Below are 26,764 nucleotides of genomic sequence, written 5' to 3' on the forward strand. Positions count from 1 at the left end.
AGTGCAAGGTCCTGCACATGGGTCGGGGCAATACCAAGCACAAATACAGGCTGGGTGATGAGTGGATTGAGAGCAGCCCTGAGGTGAACAACTTGAGGGTGTTGGTTGACGAGAAGCTCAACATGACCCAGCAATGTGTGCTTACAGCCCAGAAAGCCAACCGTATCCTGGGCTGCATCAAAAGAAGCGTGACCAGCAGGTCGAGGGAGGTGATTCTCCCCTCTACTCTGCTCTCGTGAGACCCCACCTGCAGTACCGTGTTCAGCTCTGAGGCCCCCAACATAAGGAGGACATGGACCTGTTGGAGCGAGTCCAGAGGAGGGACACGAAGATGCTCAGAAGGCTGAAGCACCTCTTCTGTGAAAGAGTTGGGGTTGTTCAGCCTGGAGAAGAGAAGGCTCTGGGAAGACCTTATAGCAGCTGTCCAGTAGCTAAAGGGGGCCTACAAGAAAGCTGGAGAGGGACTTTTTACAAGGGCATGTAGTGATAGAACAAGGGGTAATGGCTTTAAACTGAAAGAGGGTAGATTTAGATTAGATGTAAGGAAGAAATCCTTCACTGTGAGGGTGGTGAGGCACTGGAACAGGTTGCCCAGAGAAGTTGTGGATGCCCCATCCCTGGAAGTGTTCAAGGCCAGGTTGGATGGGGCTTTGAGCAACCTGGTCTAGTGGAAGGTGTCCCTGCCCATGGCAGGGGGTTGGAACTAGATGATCTTTAAGGTCCCTTCCAACCCAAACCATTCTATGATCCTGGGCATTTTTATGGGATTGACCACTAGTCTAGGTTATATTCAGCAAAAACATTTTCATGGCCTTAATTTAAGAAGGCCTGCAAATTCCAGGCATATTTTCTGCACCAAGATGTTCCTGCTAGTCACCTCACAAAGGAGCCACTTAAGCCATAACTGTAGCCAAAAGGATAGGATGAAAACAAGGACAGACATTCTGTAAGATATCAAAAATCGCCTCATTAAGTGTCTTCACAGGGCCTGAGATCCTTGGCATGCAGAAGAAACTTTGCAAATGATACCTTCCAATGTGTACACCATTAATATATGGCTAGTGTAACTCTCCCTGAGTCACTTCTGTTCAGATACCTTCCACCATGTATGCAAAGAGCTCTGCAGGTGGGATACACACAATTTATGGGTACAGAATAATTATTTATTGGTTAATATCCCCAGCAGATTTCTAAGACTTACATGCTACTAGGTTAAGCATTAGCACACCCAGTGAGTTTCTGCTGGCCAAGCAATCATCAGTCAGGTGGGGATGTGTTAGCCTTCTTCAAATAGGCCAATTCTCAATCTTCATAGTTGCTGTCTTCTGTTTTTCTACATTTTTCCTTACAGTTTTATAACTTTTCATGTCAACAGTTTCCCTCTTGAATCCTCAAATCATTATCTCAACAACTACACTCTGTTTTCCCTTTTCCTACCTTGCACGCCTTTAACTGACAGACTTTCTCACAGCTCAGAAACAATTTTCTCAGCAAAACTGAGCCAAGGTCACACAGCTGTGCTGCACCAAACCAGGGCTTGGGTCTGAGAGCTGAACTCCTGGACTATAGGTTACATTGGGTCATCTTGGCAACCCAGGGCTCATTTTTCTGGCTTACAAAGATCTCTGCTGACTCCCAAGGCAGAAATCTTACATTATCATTTAAACACTCAGTTTGAAGCGTGAACAGCCAGGACAAAGCCCCAAGGGCCAGGCCAAGGCTAGGCTAAGTCACACAGCAGTGTGTGTGTGTCCTCCAGCACACGAGGGAGAGCCTGCCAAAGACCCAACCACCAGACCTGCAAGCAGTGCATGCACAGGATGGGTTACATCAGCATATGTCGTGTCCCACCACAGCACCCCATCACTAGTGAAACATTACCAAAAGGAAAAATAATCATTATTTCCTCGAGGCTTTAATGCGTTGAGTAGGGAAGGATGTGTTGTTGCCATCAATGAACAGCAACCACTGAACATCTGCGAGGTCAGCAGCTGCTGCCCAAATGCATTTCTTTCAAGGAAAAAGGCAAAAAGAAAAGAGGGGCTGAGCTTTCACAGTGCTCTGTCCTTAAAAACAACAGCTGGGAACTTGCCCCCAGGAGTGTTATACTGAGCCTCACCACACCACAAAGGCCATAACTGCATCTGCATAGGAAATTACTTCTCTAGTTGAGGGCCAGGGGATACCCACCCCAAAACAGGATGGGCCTGAGCCAGGAACAAGCATCATTTTCACATCTAGCCAAGTGGAAAGATCTAGACAAAGGATGGGAGAGTTGATTCCTGGGAAAACATTGATGGCAGTGAAATGAGTTTGGAAAACTAACTCTTTTTGTCAAAAAGGAACTTTTGCCAAAAATATGTTGACCCTTTCCACAAAGAAAAAAAAATGAGCTTTTGCAATAGCAAGCTAACAAGTCTCAGCAAAATTTTAGTTCAACACAACCAACTGTCTACTGAGAGGCAGTTCTAATGGACAGTTCTCAGTCAGCCCTATCTAACCATTTAAAACATCTGACAGAACATATTATAAGAGCAGTGGCTAGATGAAACTAACTTTCCTCCTTCTCTTCATGAGCACCAACAGAACCAGCACAAAATAAACTCCATCACCATTTCTCACTTTATCCCCTAGATTAGTCAAACAATTAACAGCAAGTAGCAGTCACTGTGGCTTCAATCTTCATCATCTGTGAACTAGTCCGTGAGTTTTTTTGTGAGCCAGTCCATGACTTCATTACTTAAAGCTGCTCACCCCAGAGCTGGAATGAATCATTTTCATCCAATGGACCATTCACTCCAGCGTGTTTGTTCGTCATTACGCATGTGTGAGACTGCTTGTACAAGTCACACAGTATCATTTCTACTGCCTCAATGGATAACAAACTTTCTAAAGACAGAAGGGAGGAAACAATCCTTCTGTTCATGCAGAAGTACTCCTGTCCTCTGAAAGGACAAGAAGAAAGAACAGCCAACTCCCAAACAAGGCATACCAGTAGGAAAGCATTCTTATGGCTGCTTGAATGGCCACAGATAATTAGAAGGATCAGCCCTAGGCAAGACAACTGATGTCACTACTGAGAGAGACACAGTCTGGGACATTGCCTTGTGACAGTGAGAAATTAATCTAAAAGACAACTAAAAGAATGTCTAAAGAGCCCAGGGTATCCAATATAAAGGTGAACTCCAACACTACCAAGATAACACGCCACAAATGCAGCTTAGACTATTATCATTAATAACAGGCTATCATCCAAGACTCTTAACCATTAGACAGAACGTTTAACCACAAAAAGTCTTTTTTTATTTCCTGGCTGTAACCCAAACAGCATCCTTTAGGCTCATCCCATTGCGAGGATTTCTGTAGCTCCTAGCACACATACTATGTTTGTTATCAACGGCTATCTCTTACTGCATTTTCTGTCCTTGGAAAGGTTCATCTTTAGCAGCTTTCAGATAGCAAAAGCTGTATCCCCATCCACCTAGAAGCATTCACAATTGGAAGTTTGCCATTAAAATGTCACTCCTAGGGTCCTACAGCAGAGCCAGAAGGAAGCTGGGCCAGAAACTGGACTGTAACTCATGGGAACAACGAGTCATTTGAGATGAAACCAGCAGTCGATATTTGACAAATTAACCTTCTCAGAGAAAAGTAAGTTTCTAATACACCTGCTCCAGATGAGAGTGTCAAGATTTAAATAGTCACCAAATTTGCATAATACCCTTAAGATAAGCAGCACTACGCCAAAGCCCTGCAATGCATGAAGGATTTATTTCGTGTCTTAGACATTTCTGTATTCCAGAAGAAGCCATTCATCATTGTGCCAATACTTCAGAGATTTCACTGAAAGCTCCAACAGCTCTAGATTATTGGGGAATTATATATTTTTCCCCACTGAATAATCATTCCCAGAAGCCTGCTAGGAAAAAAAAAAAAAAAAATCCCATTTTTGTCATGTAGGCTAATGACACTGCAAGAGATGACATTCACTTTTAATGACTACCTAGTCAAAGACATTGAAACCTCTCTTTTGGACCAGTTCAATAGATCTGTTCATTACCTCTTAATTTCCAGCTCTATTTAGATACGCACTCAACATCTTACAGACAGATCTTCATCAATGCTCTGGCTACATAGGCCCTCTACAAAAAGAAAAGATTCCAAGAGTTATTCCACTACCACTGTAATGAGAGATTCCTCCTGATTCAGGGACCATAACAATGGATATCCCCATTCTTGTGGCCCACACATTCAGCCTCCTACTCACAGGTCCTACCCACACTGCCAGCAGTATACATACAACTTGCATGGCTGAGGCCCCACACCAACATAGCCACATCCTGGCAAACCCAGATTAATCCTTTCCTGAATGCAGGTCTCCAAAAACTCACTATTGCCTTCCTTGGCACTCAGGCTGACTGACGAGGACAAGAACATGTCCAGCAGTTGACAGCTGGACAGTGGCAATTAATTTAACCCAGGCGTGACTATTTTGTTTGTCAGTACATCAGAGGAATCTGGGAAAGCCAACACCAACTCAAAGCTTGTGGACAGGCGGGATATTAAGAGAGGTAGAAGCTTGTATCCCAGAGTTTTGAGGGCTTAACTCACTTAAAAGTTCCTCTTGAGACTGCCAGGCTCAGATATGATGGTGATGAGGCTATGAATTTTCCTGTTGAGACTGACATATCAATCCAGAAGCTACATGAAATTTGTCCCATCTGGAAAGAACTCTGCATGTAATATCTTACCTTCAGTATTCTGTGACAGCCTTTAAACATTCAGCCTCTGCTTTGATACACATGGTTTAATTCAATCAGTTTTCCTTAAATAGGAAAGTGATTTTCAGGGTGCAAGGATCATGTCAGACAGTGATGTTCAGAGTGGGAAAACCTTTTGGTAAGGGGAAGGAGGTTACTGTATATCAAAAAACTCTACCATCACTGCTAGAATCACTGGAAGTTATTGCTGTGTTATTTGTTTGCTCCAAATCTTCTGCTGCCTCTGCAAAGAGGCCCTTGGAAAAGACTATTAAAGAAAGTATGCTTATACTTTAAAGGGATGCTGTCACAGATCATGGACAGAAGGTGTGCACAAATCTCAATACTATGATCACTCTTACTTGCAATACCTGTTAACATTTGAATACACCCTTGAAGACTAGTAACTAAATACACAGTCACTAAAAGGAAGATGCTGGTGCAGGGAGAGGAATTACTTCGGAGGCTTCCTTGCTCTGCTGTTTTCAGCCCAAGTGCTAGAAACAACCTTGCTAATACAGATCTTACGACCTTGCTGCAAGATCTCAGGTCTGTCTCTGCCACCCAACCCAATGACTTCTGAGCCCAGTTGTACGTTTCACACAGATCCAACAGCAGCACAGAGCTTTCAAAAGCACCGCATACATGAAGATACATGCTGAAAGACCGCAAGACAGGTTGTAGCACAAGCCCCATCTTTATCAGGCACCAAGGAATCCCAATGAAAGACAAACATTTTGAATACTCCCAACTACGTGAAATATTTCCTGCAGTAGGCACCAAAGAACCCAATCCCAAGACCTGGCTCTGCAGGAAAGGAGCATTCTGCTGCTCACAAACTGATTTTTTTATTATTATTATTATTATTATTATTTCCTTACTGCTTTTCTGTATACTCACACAGAGAAGACATGGCTAAACAGCTTTGCCAGCAACAGGTCCAGAGAGGCAATTGGACCCTCCACCCAGAGCCCTGTCAGCTGTGGTCCATTATTCATCCCCAGCTGCCCTGGAGAGCTGCATTACTCCCTCCATCCCACAGCAGCTATAACCAGCCCTGCACACCTCCTTCCTCACAGCACTGAGGATCAGAGAGGCAAAAACGTCTGGTAAAGTCTGTTTGCTGAAAAACACAGTACCTAGTTCATGAAAACTATTCACAAATCTGAGTCAAACTCAGAGAGCTGTTACCTCCCTCCCTCAAAACAACAATCAAGGAACAGCAGCATTTAGCACAGTCACCTTCCACGTGGAACCTGCCTGTTTTTGTCACAAGCTGAGATGCCTCTAAAAACACATGGAGATGGAGCAAATGGGCCCAAACCAGAGCAGGCTACAGCCAGGCACAGACTCCAGCTCCGCAATCCCCAGTCCCACACCCCAAGCTGGATGACTTCATCTCCTCTCACTGCACTCACTGCTGCACAGATCCCAGCTGGGCTAGTTAGCAGGACAGCTGTGCACTGGTTTACAGTAGGAAGATTCTTTGGTAGAGCAACAGCTAGAAGCATAATCATTTTTTTTAAATGAAAACTGATCCAAACCTGACAGGGATGCCAGCACAGACTGAGAATCCCAGAGGAGAGGGCTTCCTTGGGAGATTTCTGGAATTTCCTGCTTCTGGACCAATTATAAATAGTACAAGATCATAATGATATGTTCTGATGACAATGGGCCATGTCACTCATCATTTTGCTTTTGGCCTGAAACTTGGAATTAGAGAGAAAAGAAGAAACTTTTTTTTTTTTTTTTTTTTTTTGCACTTCCAAGGTTTACTCAAAGGCTCTTCAGGGAGATAGCAGTTTTGTTCTTCCATCTGTATTCTTTCACCCATCCCATCTTTATAGACCCTCACCTGGCAAATTACATATGTTTCTGGAACATGTTCTCAGGAATTTGAGTAAAGGATATTATAGTTATAAACGAGAACATCCGCACTGCCTGGCAGACAGTGCATTCACTGTGTTCAAAGGAGAATAAATCATAGACATTTCAGAAAGCCTCAGGAAAAAAGGAAAATTCAAGGGGACATTGATCCAACATGGATTAGATATTTCAAACAGTTAAAGTTTCTGGGCACCTGGTAACCTTTCATATATCAACACCATCAATAGCCCTGGGAGATAGGGAAAAACTGTTGTCCCAACTGTTCTGTTGGAGGAACCAAGAGATGAAGAACATGGGCTCAACACAAACCAAGGTCTTGAATGTTGACTTTATAAACTCGCAATGGATACCTTCACACTGGGCAAGGCTTCCTCTGAGTTGTATTGAAACTTAGTGGGTACTAAATCTGTCATTGCCACAGTTGCTGAGCTGGAATAGGTGGTTCATGCTAACTTAGCTACCATTCCCCACCCATTCAATACTGCACATTGCACACTGTTTCCAACTCTGACAACTTTGTGGTTCCTACTACTGTACTATCCAAGCAAGGACTCAGGTCCCATATGTTTGGTACTGTACATTCATGTAACAAAAATAAGGCTATTCTTACAATTAGGGAAGCAATGAAAAATTTAAGCTGGAAGGGACCCCTGAAGGAATCCAGTCGAAGCCCAAGCAGGGCTGTCTCCAAAGCCAGTCTAGGTTGCTCAGAGCCCTACCCAGTCAAATATTTAAAACCTTCAAAAGACGGAGATTTCACAGCCTCTAAGACCCTGTTGCATTGCTGCATCACCCTTCCTGATCTGAACTTACTATTTAGTTTTACCATTATGTTTCAAACCACTGGTGGCCACCCCCACCACCACCACCACAGCAGTCACCCTGCACCCACCCACCCATTGACTGCAAACCTTCTGGGTGCCCTTTCCTTTCAGGGCTGAGTAGCTCTCAATCCCAGCAGCCCTGTCAAGTCTCCCATTTTACACAACAGAGCCAGCAGGTTGGAGGTGATTCTATCCCTCTACTCCACTTTGGTGAGACCTCACCTGGAGTATTGTGTCCAGCTCTAGAGTCTTCAGCACAGGAAAGACATAGACCTGTTGGAGCAGGTCCAGAGGAGGCCACAAAAATGATCAGAGGCATGGAACACCTCTCTTATGAGGAAAGGCTGAGAGAGTTGGGGTTGTTCGGCCTGGAGAAGAGAGGTCTCCAGGGAGACCTTACTGCAGCCTTTCCATACTTAAAGGGGGTGTCCTGGTTTCAGCTGGGATAGAGTTAATTGTCTTCCTAGTAGCTGGTACAGTGCTATGTTTTGAGTTCAGTATGCGAAGAATGTTGATAATGCTGATGTTTTCAGTTGTTGCTGAGTAGTGTTTAGTCTAAAGTCAAGGATTTTTCAGCTTCTCATACCCAGCCAGCGAGAAAGCTGGAGGGGCACAAGAAGTTGGCACAGGACACAGCCAGGGCAGCTGACCCAAACTGGCCAACGGGGTATTCCAATACCATGTGACATCACATCTAGCGTATAAACTGGGGGGAGTGGGGGCAGGGGATCACCGCTCGGGGACTAGCTGGTTGTCAATCGGTGGGTGGTGAGCAATTGCACTGCGCATCATTTGTACATTCCAATCCTTTTATTATCGCTGTTGTCATTTTATTAGTGTTATCATCATCATTCTTAGTTTCTTCTTTTCTGTTCTATTAAACCGTTCTTATCTCAACCCACAAGTTCTACTTCTTTTCCCAATTTTCTCCCCCATCCCACTGGGTGAGGGGGAGTGAGTGAGCGGCTGCGTGGTGCTTAGTTGCTGGCTGGGGTTAAACCACGACAGGGGGCTTTTAAAAATGATGGGGACAGGCTTTTTAGTAGGGTCTGTTGCAATAGGACAAGGGGTAATGGTTTTAAACTAAAAGGGCAAATTCAGACTAGATATAAAGGAAGAAATTTTTTACAACGAGGGTGGTAAAACACTAGCACAGGTTGCCCAGAGAGGTAGTAGATGCCCCATCCCTGGAAACATTCAAAGTCAGGTTGGAGGGGGCTCTGAGCAACCTGATCTAGTTGAAGATGTCCCTGCTTATTGCGGGGGGGTTGGACTAGATGGCCTTTAACAGTCCCTTCCAACCCAAACTATTCTATGATTCCATGATCTAGCCTCATGGCAGGAAAAAGGGCTGATGCCCATAGGAAAGGTAGCTAAGAACTGGCTGAGGCCAGTCAACATCATTTATATAACCCACTCTTTGCCTGCAGCTGAGAGGCCCTCAGGAAAGCAAGTGGCTGGGAACAGACTCCAGGCCAGATGAATTGTCCTGGCAGTCCAGATGCAGCTCATAAGCCAGATACTGGGCAACCCAGCTTGAGACTGTTAAACAGCAAAATCTCATCACTGTTTATGGCCCAATGCAGGCTCACATGCAAGCCCTGTATCCCAAGCGCCTGACCCAAAACATAGGCAGCAGGTTTTCAAAATCTGGACACAAGCCCAGAGGAGAATTTTCCAGCTCTGGCCACCTTATTTCACTGGTGCTTTTACATTTCTGATGTCAATATCATTTTAGGTAATAATATGTTTCAAGTCAATTCACTGTCTGGCCTTCATGCACATACAAAGTCTGACAGGCAAATAAAGAAAAGGAACATATATTTGATAGATTTAAAAGCTGTTTCCATTTGGATTTCCTTTTAATGGAAACATTCTGTTGGTCTTTGGTTTTGTGGAAGTTGGGGGGTGCTGGATTTTTTAAATAGAACATAATTCAGGGGCCAAATTTGACTTAATGGGGTCCTGTCAATCCCTTGAAATACTGCCTTGGAAAACTGCAATTAAAAAAGTGTTTCAAAACAATAGGATAGACACTAAAGTGGATAGGGTAGATGGTTGAAATGGCCTCCAGTTCATTGCCTCACTTTTTGCGAATTCTGCATGTTCTTTATGGAACCATGCTTTTAAAATGCAAAGTAAAGTAAAAGAAAATACAGAAGCTTCATATGCAGATGTCATATGTTTCATGAATAACCCGCAAATAGCTGCTATCCAGGACTTGAGAACAGCACTACCTACCTGGACTAGGAAGTTCAAACCCATGAGCACATGGTGACCAAAGCAACGCAGGACATGTAACCTGGCACTGATGCACAAGTACAAGAATATTTACAGGTGCATTTTTGCATGCACAATTCAATACTTCAAAGCAAGTCTATAATAACAGAGTAGCACACCCATCATGTCAGCAGCAATACAGCAAGCCACTCTGACACAAAAAAAAAAATACCTAAGGACTAGAATATCATTTCTACTGTCCAAGGGCTTACAAAATATCAGTAATAGTGGAGAAATGGGTTTACAGATAGAGAAAATTGCTGGATTCATTTCTCCGCAAGCATTTACCACAATTCTTACTGAAAAACTTTATTTTGGTAGGTCCATGTTATTACAAGTATTTGGCACAGAGCAAAATGCCAGGGAAGCTGTTTCCCTTTCCTTTGCCCTCCCCTTTGAATGACCACGCAGAAGCTTTGCTGCTCCAGAAGACAGCAGGGCCAAAATCCCTGAGTGACAATCTGCCACAGAGAAACATTCAGAAGGTCTCCTGCCACTTAGCTACACACACGCCTAGCCTTCATGTTAGCTGCACATCAAACACATAAATTAGCAGCAACAAGCTTTCCAGGAGCCAGAGTCCAACAAATTAGTGCAAAGAAAGACACCACCAAATTCTACCACACGAAAAGATTTCCAAATCTGCCCCGAGTTTTGTGTTACTCTTTGATTATACTGACATCTAAAGGTCATCAAATTAACTGTGTTACACTTCCTGGCATGATTTTTTCTGCTTCTTTTTCTCTTATCTGATCTCATCTCTAAAAATCAATGAACACTTGCTACATTGTTAAGAAAAAAGAAAAACTGCTAATGCATTAGAGATTGTTCACTGGTTCCATTTTTAAATAAAAGACTTACGGAAAAAAATAAAAAGAAGTCTAAGTCTGTTAGTACAAATATACCTGAAGGATCAAGAAGGTACTATATGGTCTATCATACATCAAAAATTGTGGACCTGATCCTAGATTTACCTCTGTGTTACACCACTGGCTTCCAAGAAGAAACTCCAGGTATTCAGCAATACAAGGAAGAATGAATCTCGCCCATAAGTCATAACTTGCAGCAGTAAATCTTCCTACTCTAACAAATCCTGAAGTCTGGGCTCACATAAACAGCTGACCAGGATATTTCACAAGGGCCAAAAATGGTATCTGTACATCGTGCCCTTAGGGGCCAAACTATGATGAGATCCCTCCATGCCCGACAGTTGACAAAGCATTTCCACAAAGCTCCTGGAGTGCTAGGTGAGGAGCTGAGCCAGGGATCCCATCCTGGTAGCAAAAGAGGTGTCTTCACAAGCATGATGGCTAACAGACACAGCTCACTGACAAACTTCAGAGCAAACGGTGCAAACTGAAGTCTTAAGAGCTAAACCTTCCTCCACGTCACAGGCGTAAAACATGCATGATGCTCTGTCCTCACGAGGGTTTGCACATGTATTTGCTACCAGCCATGAGTAACTACCCTTCTTAGTAAGAGTCAAGCTCTGCCGTAAGCAGGTGATCAGAGAGGGCAGACACAGCACAAGAGGGGACAGAGGTTTGTCCGCACAAGCTGAAATCCCATTTCACATACAGTTGACAGGCCCTGGAGCACCCTGCTATCTCTCCTGATGCCCTACTTGTGTTACCAGCCTGTGGGGAAAAAAAAACAGGGAATCAAAGAACATTTGCCTAAACCAGCCATCACACAGGCAGGGATTAGCCGAGCTTTATGGACATATGCCACTTGGTATCACACATCCAACAGCTCAGAGCAACAGCAGCCCAAATGCGGACAGCTGAGCTGGACCAGCCCAGTGCCCACAATGGGTACAAAGCAGCTCCATAACCAACTAGAGCCACATCAACTTGTACTGGTGGGGCCAGGAACCAGCGCTCCAGAGAGGGAGGTAAGTGGATCAAGTCACTGCCCCATCTTGGTCAGCTCAGCATCCCCCCCCAAGCAAACAACCTGGAAAACCAGGCAAGTCCCCAAGGACACTTCAAAAGAAAGACAGGTCTCAAAAAGGGTTAAACAGAGGGCAACGAACTTATTCACATATAATGTCTCCAAAGGGGGACATCCAAGTGAAACAAGCCATTCAACCAGCCTTAACTCCCCTGCTGCTCCACTGAAGGAAAATGACCCCCCGAGTTTCCCTTCTGCAGCCAAAGTAGAGCCAAGAGCTCAGACAAAGGCATGCAGCCTGGGAGCCCCAGCCTCTGCCCGCAAGTGCTTTGAACTTGTATTATTATTATTATTTATAATCCTGCACACGTGGACACAAAGAAGCCATCAGCTTCCCAGAGCCAGCCCCCTTGAAAGGATAAGCACCCCGCACTCAGAGGGTAAACACTGGCTCTTGATCCCCCACGAACCAGGCTGCCATAAGCAGACTGGCACTGAATTAGTCACTAATCGGATTAGGATAAATTGCTTTAAACTGACATTCAGGAGTGAAAGGACCCCACTGCCTCTACGGGGGCAGAGCACAGGGCTTTGAGCAAACCCGACCGCTGCAGCCTCATGCCCAAAGCATGCAGTATTTGCCTTATTCCAGCCAGCAGTTTTATTATCTTAATCATGGATGCAACAACTGTATTTCAGGGCTCAGGAAGGGGAGGGATTGGTGTTTAACCAGGCAGAGCAAGGGATGCTGCTCTCTCTCACAGGCAAAACACAGCATGGCTAGGGAAAATGCCCACAGTATCAAGGTGGCAGAAGGTGGAGGGGTCTGAGGACAGCCAGGGTGAGCAGCAGTGAGGATGCCTTCGGCCCTGAAGCGCATGCATTGGAGGGGGCAGAGGAAGGCAGGGTGAGCAGCATACATGGTAGGACCTCGTAGATGTTCAGCAACACCCAGCAGGGAAATCAGATGTCAGAAAACCCAAGCAGAGATGCCCAAAGGACTGCACATCTTGCTGCCGGGCTGTGTGAACAGCTGCCTCAGCCCCCTTGAACTTTGCTTCACACACACACACATTATTTGAGAGCAAAACCAGCAAGGTCTGGTTTCCTACAGGTCTGCTTTTCCCCTGTATATTCTCTGATGCTTATGAAAGCCTGAACACACACCACATTTCCTCCCCACAGCCGCATCCTTTCCACTACCCCATCACCTGCTTTGGTCAAAGAGCCATGAGCCCAACAGCTCTGGGACCTTGCTCCCTCCATCAAATCTTGTTGCTATCGGCCTGCAGTTCAAAGGCTGTTTTAGAGGGCTGCAAATAGATAGCAGCAGACTTGCAAATACACAACTACATAACCTTTGTTTCCTTAGGGGACGAAACAAAAAGAACAACAAAAGATGAAAGCAGAAAGCGCCGCTGCTTTGTCCCCAGTTACACTCAAACCCAGCATCAGTCCAGCAACAATCCTGGAGAATCAAAGCCTCAATGCTGCAAAAATGTAGTCGGGTATTGTAATTCCACAGGTATATCCATCTCAAACTCCACGACCAGAGCAGAGAGGCTGCCCAGGACAGATACATGTCACTTCCCCAACCATCACCCAAACAGTTAAACAAGCAAGTGAGAAGCAAAACCAACACATCCTTTTTATTTATAAACGCCAACCCTGCAGAGACTGTACCCTTCACAAAATACAGAGGCCCAGTCCTGAAGCGGTTCAGTCACTGGTAATGAGGCAAAATGTTTAGGGACAATCACTGGGATTTTTGCCTGAGTAACACCTACAGGATTGGGCTCCAGCTGTTTTGACTTCCCTGGCAGACTGATGTCATTGGCACACTAAAACAAGGGTTTCAGTTGCTTTCCTCATCACGACCTCCCTCTGCAGAATTAGAAGGTTTATTTGTTCTAAGATAAAGTATGGTGACACATTAAAGATGCCCCCATTTTCCTTCTCAGATCAGCTTGACATCTGGTTCAAAAATGTTATGAAACACTCTCTGAACCTGCTGTGGAATTGGATATTATGATATTTCACCAAGACATGGTTCAAGCGAACTTTCACCTCCAAGTGAAAGTTTGAGTGTTGAAAGTGAAAACAGACCATTCAGAGCCTTTCACTGGGACAGACCTTTCAATGACACTGGATGTAGGGAAATAATTGCAGATGGTATTGTTGTGGGGGAAATATCACCTGCCATGAAATCTCACCCTGAGCGAACATTCAGTTGTTGTAAGATCATATCATTGCACTGCTTCGTGGTAACACATTCAGGCTGCAGACTTGAGCAAGGTCATTCCACAGGAAACCTGCACACAACAACAGGGTTTTGTTCGTTGTGGTTAATACTAGAACAGGGCATGAAAAAAAAAAAAAAAAGAAAGCCTATCAAAATATTTTTGCTACAGATAAAACAACCTTCGATGAAAGGGATTGCTTTCTTCATAGCCACTTACATGAAGAAATTTCAAGTTTCCAGTGGAGAAACAAAAGCAGCAGAAACATGATGTTCAGCGAAAATGAGAGAGGGGCTTTTTAACAAACAATTGAAAAACTTGGTATATAATTAATCAAAAAAGAACACTTGTCATCTTTCTTGAATTTTCTCACACAACAACCCAACAATTTCTATGTTCCTTGCAAAAATAGCTTGCTCAAAGCCCCTGGCTGATGCAAGATTTCCACCTCTTCTTCTGTGGAAAGTATGTTTTATCCACGTAGACGTGTTACAACAGAAGAGCAATGCTTATGAAAACCACACAGGTCTGAGCTCTGCAGCCTGCTGCCTCTGCAGTCTTTATGGCACTGAGAAGAAACCTTCACATACAAGCCAAACCCTCCTTACCCTCAGGTAAGGAAGCAACTTGACATGGGAAAATCAATATGGGGGAAAATTAGAACCAGGCCATCTCCTAAGCCTTGCTTCTGCTACATGTGCATTTACAAGTCCTGTTTTCATAATTCAAAAAGATTGAAGCCACCTGCTTTCCAGGTGCTGGAGGTAGAAACCTTGAGACACAGTCACTTGAGAAAGACACTGAGTGGCACCCCCTGCCAGAGCTCACCACCCTGGCACAGGGCGCACATTGCGGGGACTGAGCAGCCTCTCCTTCTGAGACACATCCACAGCTGGAAGAGCAGATAAGCCAGCAGTTATCTAAGCTGCATTGTCAGATGCATGCTGGAGAGCAAGAGGATGCTGGGGATATTTTGGTAAGAGCCTGGAGAAAGAACAGGGAAAATTTGTAGTCCACAGTGAGTGTGAAATAGAGGGTACCATGAGGCTCGTCCCTGATCAAAGCCACTGCATGCAAACTCCACTTTAGACTGAGACAAGCACAATAGCAGCAAAGAGTCTGCTCAAGTCCTTGCTTCCATAACCACTAAATCTTCCTTCAAATTTCTTTTTCTGATTTTTTTTAAAACAGCCTAACTAGTAATACCCCCCAAAAAAAGAAACTTTTAAAAATATTTTACAACCTGTTAACAGCTAAAGAAACAGCTCAGAACAATGTCTCCACAAATGCAGACAACTGTGCTTTTAATTAAGATTCACAACTTTTTTTATTGAAGGCGGTGAACTATAATGAGTTCATTCATTCACAGGAGTCGGCACAACCTGTGCTGCCTCCATCATCTAACCTCCCCGGGATAATAACGACACCATTCACACCTCACTGCCTTCCGCCGCACAGCATCATGCAGCTCTGCAGCAAGGAGGGGTGAAGCCCTGGATGGCCTCGTACGAGCCAGCAGTGGAGCTAAGCGACACCAGGAAACACTTTTGTGACTTCAGCATCGTCCCTAAGTTTGAGCCTCTGGGAAACCTTGCTCTGCGTGGAAGTGTGAGAAATACCAAACTGCCCCCAAAGGAGTTGTAACATGGGATAACAAATCCTCCAACAGTCCCTGTCTGCATCTTTGAAATGAGCAGGCACCAAGGGCACATCCCTCGGGGACAGCAGCACACATGAAAACGATGGGAAAGCTGAAAAAGTGCCCCTCCCTCTCACTCACCCTCACCAGGGAGCCATTAAATGCCTCTTGCTATTGCTTTTTTAATTTGTGGGTGAGTTTAACGGCCACAGGAGGAGACGGCTGGACAAAAGCACCTCCCCAACATCACATCACTCCTTGCTCCAGTGTCTCAACTCATCCACACCAACACCCTGCCTCTCTAAAGCCTCCCAGGGTCCTCACATGGTGCTGGGAGATAAAACACCTTCAGATAAGCCCAGAAGCAGAGAAAAAATTGCTGACACATTACAGATGCTAAACAAGAACATAGAGAACAAAAGTGTTAACGTGGGGCTTACACATGAACCTCCTAAACTGAGGATGGTCTTAGGTCCTCTGAACACTGTCTACAAATTCAACCTATCAGTTATTGACACCAGAGGCTTCTTAGCCCCTCCGAGCCCTCTCCAGGACTAAAACAACGTGATTAAGTTGATGCATATTGACCTCTGCAGTCACGTGTCACTGGCTTTATAGGGATGGGTATCTCTTTCTTAATGTAGTGCGATCACAGCCATATGGCCTAATGATACAAGGCAAGCAATAGCTCTGCACAAGGGTTTGCAGGCATGAAAGCTTGTCTGTGTTTTCCAGCTATGTCAGGTGGATAAATAAAGCATTACCTGTGCCTCTAGCCTGACCCTGGTTGGACCAGTAAGTCAGGAATCTTCTTCCTGCCTATACCTTCTTCTCTATCTTCTCCCTGTAATGGCTGGAAAGCATCTTTGTACCTGGTGGTGTTCATACAGAAGGAAAGAGTTTCAAATAAAAAAAGATGCTAGACTCTTCTACAGCCAAAAACCCAAAGAGAGTCTGTGTATGAAGTGTCCTGACACGCCTTGAAAAACTAGCATTTATAGGAGCACGTTTCACAGACAGCATCCTGATTGAGACTGAAAGCTTCTAGAGTTTAAACACATGCGCAAGAGAGCCTGAATTAAAACTTCCTATTTAAGGCTGTAAGGGACCCAAAAATTCCCCTGAGCTCAGGTGAGAGTGGGATCTGCAGTACTAAGCAGATTAGAGCTACATTTCCATATCAGAGCAACAGTCGGTCTGATGATAACCTACTGCTCCACCTCCAGTATTCACCAAGGTCAAATATTTGAAGGCAGTTAAAAAGGTTCCTGAAATGCCACCCGTGCACCAACAATCTGCAAATCTCTCTATTTCTAACCAGAGCAAAAGACAACTGCCAGCCACAAGACATACACAAAATATGGGCAAATCCTGAGGGAAAGACCTGCTTGTAGGACATGGGAGCATGTCACAGCAAAGTTGCTGAGCCCTCTTCCTCAGAAAAGCCATCACCATGGCATCAGGATTATACTGCACTTTATCAGAACTAAACCACTTGGACAGAGAGGAGGAGAAAGGAAAAAAGTCTCAGTGCCTGAGCCTCCTGCAGGTGTGATTTGTGCCTAGGACGCCAAGCAAGAGGCACATGGGTTTGCTGTGTTATGTAGCCAAGGCAAACAAGACACAGCAAGGTCCAATTCTGGCCCCCTCAGGATCCATAAACTGGCCTCTGGGAGCTGTGGGGGGCACGTTAGTCCTAATTGTGTCTTGTTTAACTTGGCTCTTCAAACAGCAAAGTTTTTGCTGTCTTGGCTAGAGTCACCAATCTCACACCTTGGTGGGACTTACCTCTTTTCTTGGATTGGCAATTAAAAAAATCCCTAATGTTGATACATGTTAAATGTTTTTGATCAAAACCCACTTATTTTTACAAGAAAGTCAGGATGACGTGCTGAGAACCTCTGCCCAATGCATCAGGGAGAAGCACACTCTATTCACAGAGGGCAAGATCCTCCCTTTCATAGTCCTTTAAAGTTTCACCGATTGCCGTCATCTTTCTCTGGATTTTCCCCTCCCAACTAGCAGCAGAACAGAGACTTACGCCCAGCAGAGGTGATGTACACCACTCTGCAAACACAGGTATAAATCCCAATAACCTCATTCCTCATTGCAGCTACTGATATATAAAGGGAGCTGAGGAGAGCCCTTCTGAGGAAGAAGCACCCAACACACACATTGGGCTAGCCCAGTGATTTCCTTGACCTGCAAGAAGTGAACAACCAGTACTTTTCATGCAGACATAACCTTGCACCAAACACACTCTGAAATGGTAGGATCAGAGCCCACTCCATACGTGGTCCCATGTTGAACCCAAAAGGATAAGTCCCACGGAACTCCTCCTTTGCATTTGCTTGCCACCATGTCAACAAGCCCAGGGATGCTGAAGCCTCAAGACCAAACAGCCTCTGCAGCAGCCTGGAAGCTCTGTGAAAGTACGTGAAGCTTCTGGCTCTGGGTAGCTTCCACATCAGCCTTTCCCCCTGGTTTACCCCCACATTTCTTATTTTGGACCAGTGGGGAACACAACTGTGTTTGCCCATGCAGAAGTGGTCCAAGCTTGAGAAACAGGACAAGGTGTGACATTGTCAAGCTTCCAAAAAGCTTGAGGGATTTGTTTGGTACAGAGATGAAAACTGAGGTAGAAAAGACAAACCAGGAGTTCAGTCCTTCCTCCCACAAACTTAATGTTAAAATCACAACATTCAAAGAGAAGTTCACTTCATGGCAACCTCAGGGCTGGGGCAGGATGGCTCCTGCTTGCCCTACTCCAGCTCTGCTCACTTTAGAAATTACTCAGGTGTTACTGCCCTGCCCTGCTGGGCTGGCTGCAATACTCTCAAGCAGGGAGGGGCTAGGGATATCTTTCAGCATGGCACCTCAACTACACTTTAGTCTATTAATGACAAGGTTAAGGCTGATTTGATGGCCTTGAGGTCTACTGCTCTCCCTTCTCCCAGCCCCTTAATGGCTGTGTAACCCTATTCCCCCCTCACCTGCAGATTACCTAACCAAATCACATCACTCCTGCCCAGGGGAGCTCCTTCACCCATCCCTCTCCTCCTTCTGCAGGAGCCAACCCTCCCAGCCTTCCACAATTTACCTTTGCAGTTGTACCTAACACCTGCCTGTTTTAGAAGACAGGAATTGGGGATAACACTCCCTTTCATTCCTATAGCAAAAGAAACTATCACCTGCTTGGTTTGTGGTGAGCTGCATGCAGAGGCGGTTCAAAAATGCACTGGTTTTCCCTAAAACAAGAAATAAGAAATAACAAAAAACACATCACAAAAACCACCAGGTGCTTAGTGCATTGCAGGTTCCTATCTGATCTGCTCAAAACTTTCTCAGCCCTGCCAACTCTGAAGCATCTTCCTCTGGCATGCGTTTCTTGGATTATCAGTTCACAAGGGAATTCACTATTTTTTTTCTAGTTTCCACCTCCTTTTTTTATTTCTGTTCTGCATTTCCAGCACCTTTTGATCAGTTAATACACTGAACACAACAAATGGCAACTGGATAAATCAGCAGCATACCTTGTCCAGTTGCCCCCCATTATAACCATGCCCACATGCTTCACTGAAAGTTGCAAGAAAGTCCATTGGGGATAGTTATCAAATGTAAAGCACATCTATTCCACTCCTCTTGTTATCAAGTTTTAATATTTCCCCTTTTAGCATCAAATACATATGTAATTTGCTATACACATAGCCGTCTTCCCAAAACAGCAGGGAAGATGCAGAGTTGGACATTTACAGTATCTACAGACTAGACCAAACATGACACAAAGCTAGGGCCAAAACACAAGAAAACCTGTGGCATTTGAGAATGCAAGACCTTGGCCATTTAAAATAACCCTGTTCTTAATCTTTTCCAGCATTCAGATTTCTCTGGACCTGCTCCACTGAGATTTTTTCTTTTTTGAAAGTTTGCAAGCAGAACTACACATGGGATTCCCAGATCACATGGCCACCGTGTACCATGACATTAGTGCTTTCTTATCGCTGCTGGTGACAGCCTGCATGCTGCATTTCTGATTATGTCAGTGTCTTGAAGGCATCTGTGATTTACACAGACAGTTCCTTCACTTCTGTCATTGACAGCCAGTGAGCCTCCAATTTACAGCAAAAATTCCTGATCTTAATCCGTAAATTCATCACCTTGCACTTAAACATCAAACTACTTCTACTGCTCCACTTCTCCAATCCTCCTCCTCTGTTGATGCCTCCCAACAGTGCATCATCAGCATGTTCCTTCTCTCTACAACAACTTCACTAATGGAAGTATTTAATAAAATCAGCCATAAAATCCACTTCACAAGACTCTACCTCACAACACCTTTTGTCCTGACAGCTCTCCTATCAACAAAATCTGTCACATGTGCTTTAAGCAGTTCGCTTTATACCAACTTCAAAATCTTGCCTTAATCCCTATTTTCTATGGCTAAACTAATAATTTCCCATGTGGTGCAATAACAAATACTTGGACAACCATGGATAAGATACCTGCCTTTTTCTAGAGAGAGGACAGATGCTGTAGCTTACAAAGGTGTCATATTTAACCAATCCAATGCACCTAAATCAAAGCTGCATCCCATCCCACTTTCCCTGCCCCTATGTCTTTTAACAATCTTTTCTCCAAGATTCATTGCAAAGCTTTTCCTGCTATTCAGGTCAAACCTGAAGGTCTATAGTTACCCATAACCGCTAAGTCTTTTGTTACAGTCACTATAAAAACACAATTAAGGCTGGATTATGGGACGCTTATGCGGAACAGTATCTTAATCCACAAATGTTCCTGTGGAAGCCACATTTGGAGTCAGATCCTAAATGTTGCAAATAAGAAAACTGGAATCAAGCCCAGAGGAGATTAATACAACAGTACCTCACTAATTCGCACTAAAGGCGAAGAAACCACATTGAGTATTTCTGACTAAAAGGAGTAAGAGAAGTACAAATAAATGCATCACAAAATACTCTCCTGTTCAATTTCAAGTAGCTATCTCTGAGCAAACTTCATGGTGCACTGAAATGAGAGGAGCATGCTATATATAGCTAATGAAATCTTGCTAACATTAGACATGGCTACAGCATCTGTTACTAAATCTTTGCTGAGGAGTGTAGATAGACCACCAGGTTTCTAGAGAGCTTATATGAAAAGCAATTTATTGAAGTGAAGCTTTGTCAGCTTCTATTGTACATAAATACAACATTAAATTGAGGCTTAATATTTACTGCTGTGTCATCTCAGCAGGCAATTATCATCAGTGCCTGAGGCCAGATCCTCAGGTGATGTAAAATACTAGAGCACCAGTGATTTCACTGACTGTCCTTATTCTCTTCAGAAAGTTTTCAATCAACACAAAGGAAATCATGCCCACAGCACAGCTGCGAGGCTCAGACCTGCTCTCATGAACTCGATCTGCATCCATGAGATGCAGAGAAGATTTTTCACCTTAAAAACACTTCAGCATCTTCTGTGTGCTGAGCATCAATCCCAGAGACTTAGTTTGCAGGAGCGTCTTGCCACACATGCCCCATACACTCGCTGCCCATGATCTAAAGCAAAGCTTTTGCAGGTGCAGCAGAAAAATACCCTGCAGCAGGGCTGTAACTCTTTCCCCAGAAATGTGACAGCTTTCCTTGAGCTGTAGGTCCTCCAGGCCCAGTACACAGGGAAAACACAGAAAGGCTGATTGTGTTTCCGCACAACCAGCAGGGATCTGCTGATTCAGTACTATTGTCACTTTGCTCTCCACACTCTGCTGAGGACCTCACTCAAATATTAACCTTGGCCTCTGTTCAAGACTAAACCCCTGTCCACCCCAGGCGGGCTCAGCCATTCACCTTGTTTGTGTTCGTTTCCCATAGGAGTTTACCACTCCAGCAGACAAGGAGGGGAGGAAGATATTTTGCCCCGAAGAGGACCTTTGCCAGCTCTGCACCCTGCAGCAACAGCCAGTCCCTGCACGCAACAGGCTCTGCCCTGCTCTGACATCCAAGCACCTGGACACCTTTGCTGCACACCTGCATACACAAATCTGTAAACCCACCTCATGACATTAGGAGAGGATGAAGGAAGAGGAAAGTAGGGTGAGAGAAAACACAAGTAGGATGGATGCTCTCTTATCTCTAATGGGTAGCAAGTACCTTTGAACAATGTATTATCTTAAAAGGAGTCAGATTACTGTACAACACCCTCTTTTCCTTTCTCCACGAGGCAGGGGGGAATAGCAGTGTGAGGGGGGGGTGGAGATCACTGCACAGCTCTCTGGAAGCATTAGCATTTGTCCTGCAAACCCCAGAGGTCGCAGGGCCAGCAGGAGGGAGCCCGCCGTGACATGATTAAGTTGCTGGCTCTGGGCTGAGCACATTCAAGCGGCCTCCCTGCCGGGTGGGAACACTCAACACCCTCCTGCTGCTTAAACCCACCGCTGACCAAAATAAGCCATCAGCACTGCAGAGTGGGAGGAGAGCAACCTCCTGCTCACATGGCAGAGGATCTTTAGTGGCAGTGCTGCAGGGGAAAGAGATTGCTGGGATGGAGGTGACTTGCTGGTCCTGCACACAGGGCTTTGGGACATCTCCACGCTGCAGCTCCTGGGCGGCCCAGCCGGGCTAACTCGGGTCGCAGGAGTCATACAGCAGTGCTGGTTAGGCAGCCCTGATGGGAGATCACAATGCACAATACAGTAACATTACCTCCAGCACCCCCAGCAGCACCTGTGCACAGCCACAGCCTGCTCCAGCGGATGCCCTTGCTCACCCCAGGTCTCCAATACAACCTCACACTCCCCCATGCAGGAACAGTATTAACACCTGCGGTGTTCAGCATCGGCTGCAATGTCCAGAGGATTCTCAACCCCTACTCAGCTTCCCAGTCCTCAGAGGCCCCCAGCAACTATATTTCTGCTATGATAAAGCCCTCAAATGTCAGAGTTTCCACCAACAAACATAAGGAAAAGTGCCCAGGTCTGGAAGCTCAGCACAGGTCAGGCCAAAACCCACCTACAAAGAATTTTCATATAACAAATCTCTCCCAGAGAAAACCCTAAAGCCAGTGATCTACCCTGTAGCTGTAGGGTTTCAACACCCATGGGAACAAGTCAAGGCTACAGCCCTACTCCAAGTCCCTCACTACTGGTGCAAACCCACACCAAGAGGTCAGCCCAGTAGAGCAGCCAAGGTGCAGGGAGGAGCCCTCCCAGCACTGTAGCAACAGGACAGACACTACATCATCCCAAGACATGATGCTCTGAGTTTAGATCCTTTGGGGATCAGAGAAGGAGGCTGTAAGATGACATGGAGCAGAGCTGGAGACCTGGGGACTTAACACCTCAGACTATCACAGCACAAAGCAGCACAGGTGACTTCCCAGAAGGAAACAACCAGCCCTGCCTACCACAAAAGGACTGTCTTTGTGCAGCTAAGAGCATTAGCTCAAACTGAGCAGAGCATTATTTTCTGAGCCTGATTCTTGCCTTGCAAAGCCTTATACAAGAGAAGCAAGAAATCCAAGGCCACGGGTAGGTTGTTGCATCCACTCAGGCACAACGCCAGCAGTGGTATTCACTTAATGCAGGAGGCCCACAGCAAAATATCTAGTCCCTGACAATACCTTCTAGGTACCTAACTATCTTTTATCATCATGGTGTTGAGCAATAACAGTCAATAACTTCCTGGCATCTTGGAGAATATCCATCTGCGCTTTACTTCCTAGCGACTTACAAAATTTCTGCCTCACAGGACCCCGTCCGTTTCTTGTGCCGGTTCTCCCTTCAATTTCACACTTAATTAAGTCCCCGGATCAAGTCTTAGGATGGATTGCTCACTAGACCAGCAGCCAGAATCGATGTCATATCTAAATGATGGGGCCTGAGGAAAAAAAAGAAAAAGAGCAGGAGCGATAACAAGAGAGAGGGAGGGAGAAGAGGGAAAGCTGCTTTTATTTCAGGGTTAAAAGCTTAATCTTCTACTAAAATAGTATCACATGAGAGGGAAAGGGTCTCTTATCCATGTGATACTGCTGACCCAGGCTTGGTTTAGAAGCTGTAATATCATTCCAAGAGAAAATTATGTCGGCAAGTAACTTTTCTTCAGAGGCAATTAAAAGGAAACAGGACTCAGAAGGAAGACAGCACGGGATGGAAAATGGGGGCTGAACAGTGCTCATTTGTGGAGGAGACATGCTGAGCCTCTGATGAGGAACAGTGTATAACCAGACATCAGTAATGGGAGAGCCTACAAGGGCTCAATGTGATGAAGTGCTCAAAAGCTTGGGTGTTTCCTCTGAACTTTCTCCAAACTCCTTGATTTAGGCTGAACAGGGCTGCAAACCTCATGAGCTAAACCCTTCTCAGGAGATTTCTGGAAGTTCCTGTTCTTCTTGGAAGTATCACAAGAGGGCTTAGTTTTATTGCTGCTATTTGGCATTTCAATTTTCAGTATGGTCAAACCCAGGAAGGCCAAAGGCAATGAAAGAGCAGAGCTAACAACATTTTTTGAGCATTGTAAAAGGCTGAATTCAGATTCATAGTAATAGTGTTTCAGGTCAGTCTTACTCTGGGTTCATACAAGCAGGTCTTCAAAGTAAGAAAAAGATTAAGTCCTCTCCTAAGAGTAATTCAGCCAAGTAAGACATCTTCCAACATATCTCAAAGAGCCTGGTAGCTTGTTCATGGATAAGGAAACAAGAGATGACTATATGGGTTTCCAAAGTCCTTTGTTGATTGTGTATACAAACTTGTATGTATGCACTATCTGTCTGGGACAATTTAACATCAGGACATCATTTATATTCAAGTTAACTGGAACCAAGTACTACAGTAGCTGGCTGAAGAAGTCCCTCCACTAAGAACTCACAACCCCCTCCCTGCATTTCATTTATTTACTCAGGTCCCCCCCAAATGCTGGATAACACATGCTAGGTGCTGCAAACACTAATCACCATCCATTACACATCACCTGCTTTTTCATCATTTGCAACTTTGTTTTCTTCATCTATTGAAATGTCACAACAGTGAATTTAGAGTCCTTTGGCATAAAATGTTTGCTGGTTTGACACACAGCCAGAACACATTCCTGGCCTCAAAGTAAGCCTACAGACTCTGGTACTAGCCACCTGTCCAAAAAAGTGAAAAAGTCTTATTCATTAGAAGTAATGAGGTGGATTTAAGCTAGCCACCTGCCCTAGAACTATAAAGGGGCTTTTGGTTTGGTATTTCTGAATTAGCAAGCAGAGAAAGAGAGGACAGATAAGAAAGTGATAAATGTGGCCCTTCAAACAGGTTTTGTTATCAAGCCTCTCCAGTGGCATCTTTTCTATCTGGTCCTATACTTACCTGTCCATCCTTAGCTACACAGAGGGGTGGTATCTCAGCATACATGAAGGGTTAAGCCATGACCTTCTCCATGTGGCCACCAGGAGGTACCTTCCATCCCATAACTCCCTGGTATGCAGAAATCTAACACTGACAGAGCACAGGAGATTTCCAGAACAGGAATGTTGTAAAGCATTGACAGCAAAGCACCTATCCAAACTTGAAAATTGACAGTATCTGAGAGGGCTGGAAAAAGCCATGAAAACTCGCTCATAATTACTTCAGGAAATAAAGGTTCATTTTCTTGGTTTTGAAGCAAATACAGTGACAAAGAACATTTAACGCCTAAAGGGCACTTATCAGAATCCACTGGTTCAATGCAAATTCTGTTGATTCCAGGGAATCTTATTCTCTCTCCACTAAACCAAGGTGACAGATGCAATGGACTAAGGTGGCCAGAAGGGCACAGGTGGTCAGGGTGACCCATGGACAGACTTCTTGCTCCCTTCTTTGTCCAGCTGTCTCCATTCAAGCAGTTCCTACTTCCCATGGACAGGCACAGTCAGACGGAGATGTGCAGGCCACATACAGATGATTATGAGAAAAAAAAAAAAAAAAAAAAAAAGGAAGAGAGCTGTTTGTTTTCACATGTACTGAGATGAGCTGCCCAAAGCAAGTCCAGACCCCAGACATCAGATGGTGCAATGGCCATGCTCCATCGTCCACATCCTCTGCCTCAACCCCAGGCTCCTGCAGAAGCTATACATACACTGGAGCTGTTTTATCACGTGTCACAGAAGCCTTGGACAGCATCTAGATATTTGTCTTTCTTGACAACAGGGAAATGTAGAAATACACCAAACAAAAAACAAATCTGTCCCCAAACTGGGGAAGATTCATTTGGGAACTGCATGGAATATTAAGACAACTAGTAGGAGTCCCCAGCACAGATTACACCCAGGGGATTATTCTAGCACCAAGAAAACCTCATCACAGCTATTATCCAGGAGAAATGCTGTGAACCCAGCAACACAAGTTATTTACACACCAGCTGAAGAACACATGAACAGCACACAGTCCCTGTGTTAACATCACAGCATTTTTACTGGAAACTGTGGATAAACCCAGGTAATAACTCACCACAAAGCCACTACAATTCTTTGCAAGAGGCCTGACTATGGCCTTACATCACCACCATCGGAGGCAAACAGGCATTGATTACTGCCACACAGGCCAGATCCCCTGAAGCTACAGCAAGAATTTGATGCTGCATGAGACTTCCTACAATATGCTGCACTTTAACTGCACTCACATATACAGGGAGCCGTGTGCTTATTATTTTATTTACTTTCCTGTTTCTAGAGGAAGGGGGAAAGCTTCCCTGCAAACCATCGCCTTTATCCTGACATTTGGCTTTTGTGAAAGCAATTTTGGATTGAGCCTCAAACAATGATTCTTGCTGTTATGCTTGCTCCTTTGTCTCCTTGGACACATTGGCAAATTTGCTTCAAGCTAAGGCATGAATTTAGCAGGGTATGAAGGGAGCAGTTAGTGCAGCAAGACAGCTGGAGATGGAAAGCATGTGGTGTGTCACAGCTTTTAATTGTTTCTGCTGTCAGAAAACAACCCAAGTACAGTAGCTCATAATATTTCCTGCACAAAATCCTAATCATTGCCTGCATGGGATCCATCCACTGGCAAAGCACAGACTTTCCCAAATTCTGTATTAGATTGAAAGTAAGCATCCATAGGATTTTGCCTTGTCCCACCTGCCTGCATGCAAAGCTTTCACTCAGCCACTCTGTTCTTTGTTCCCATCCAGAATTCACACCTCATAGCAATCTGCCTTCAGAAAAGAAACATTTCTAAGATCCCAAATAAGTTCTTTTTGTTTTTAGACTGTAACACTTTGCACTGCCATAGCA

This window comes from Aquila chrysaetos, chromosome 5 (assembly GCF_900496995.4).
Source record: "Aquila chrysaetos chrysaetos chromosome 5, bAquChr1.4, whole genome shotgun sequence".
In the NCBI taxonomy this organism is placed as follows: domain Eukaryota; kingdom Metazoa; phylum Chordata; class Aves; order Accipitriformes; family Accipitridae; genus Aquila; species Aquila chrysaetos.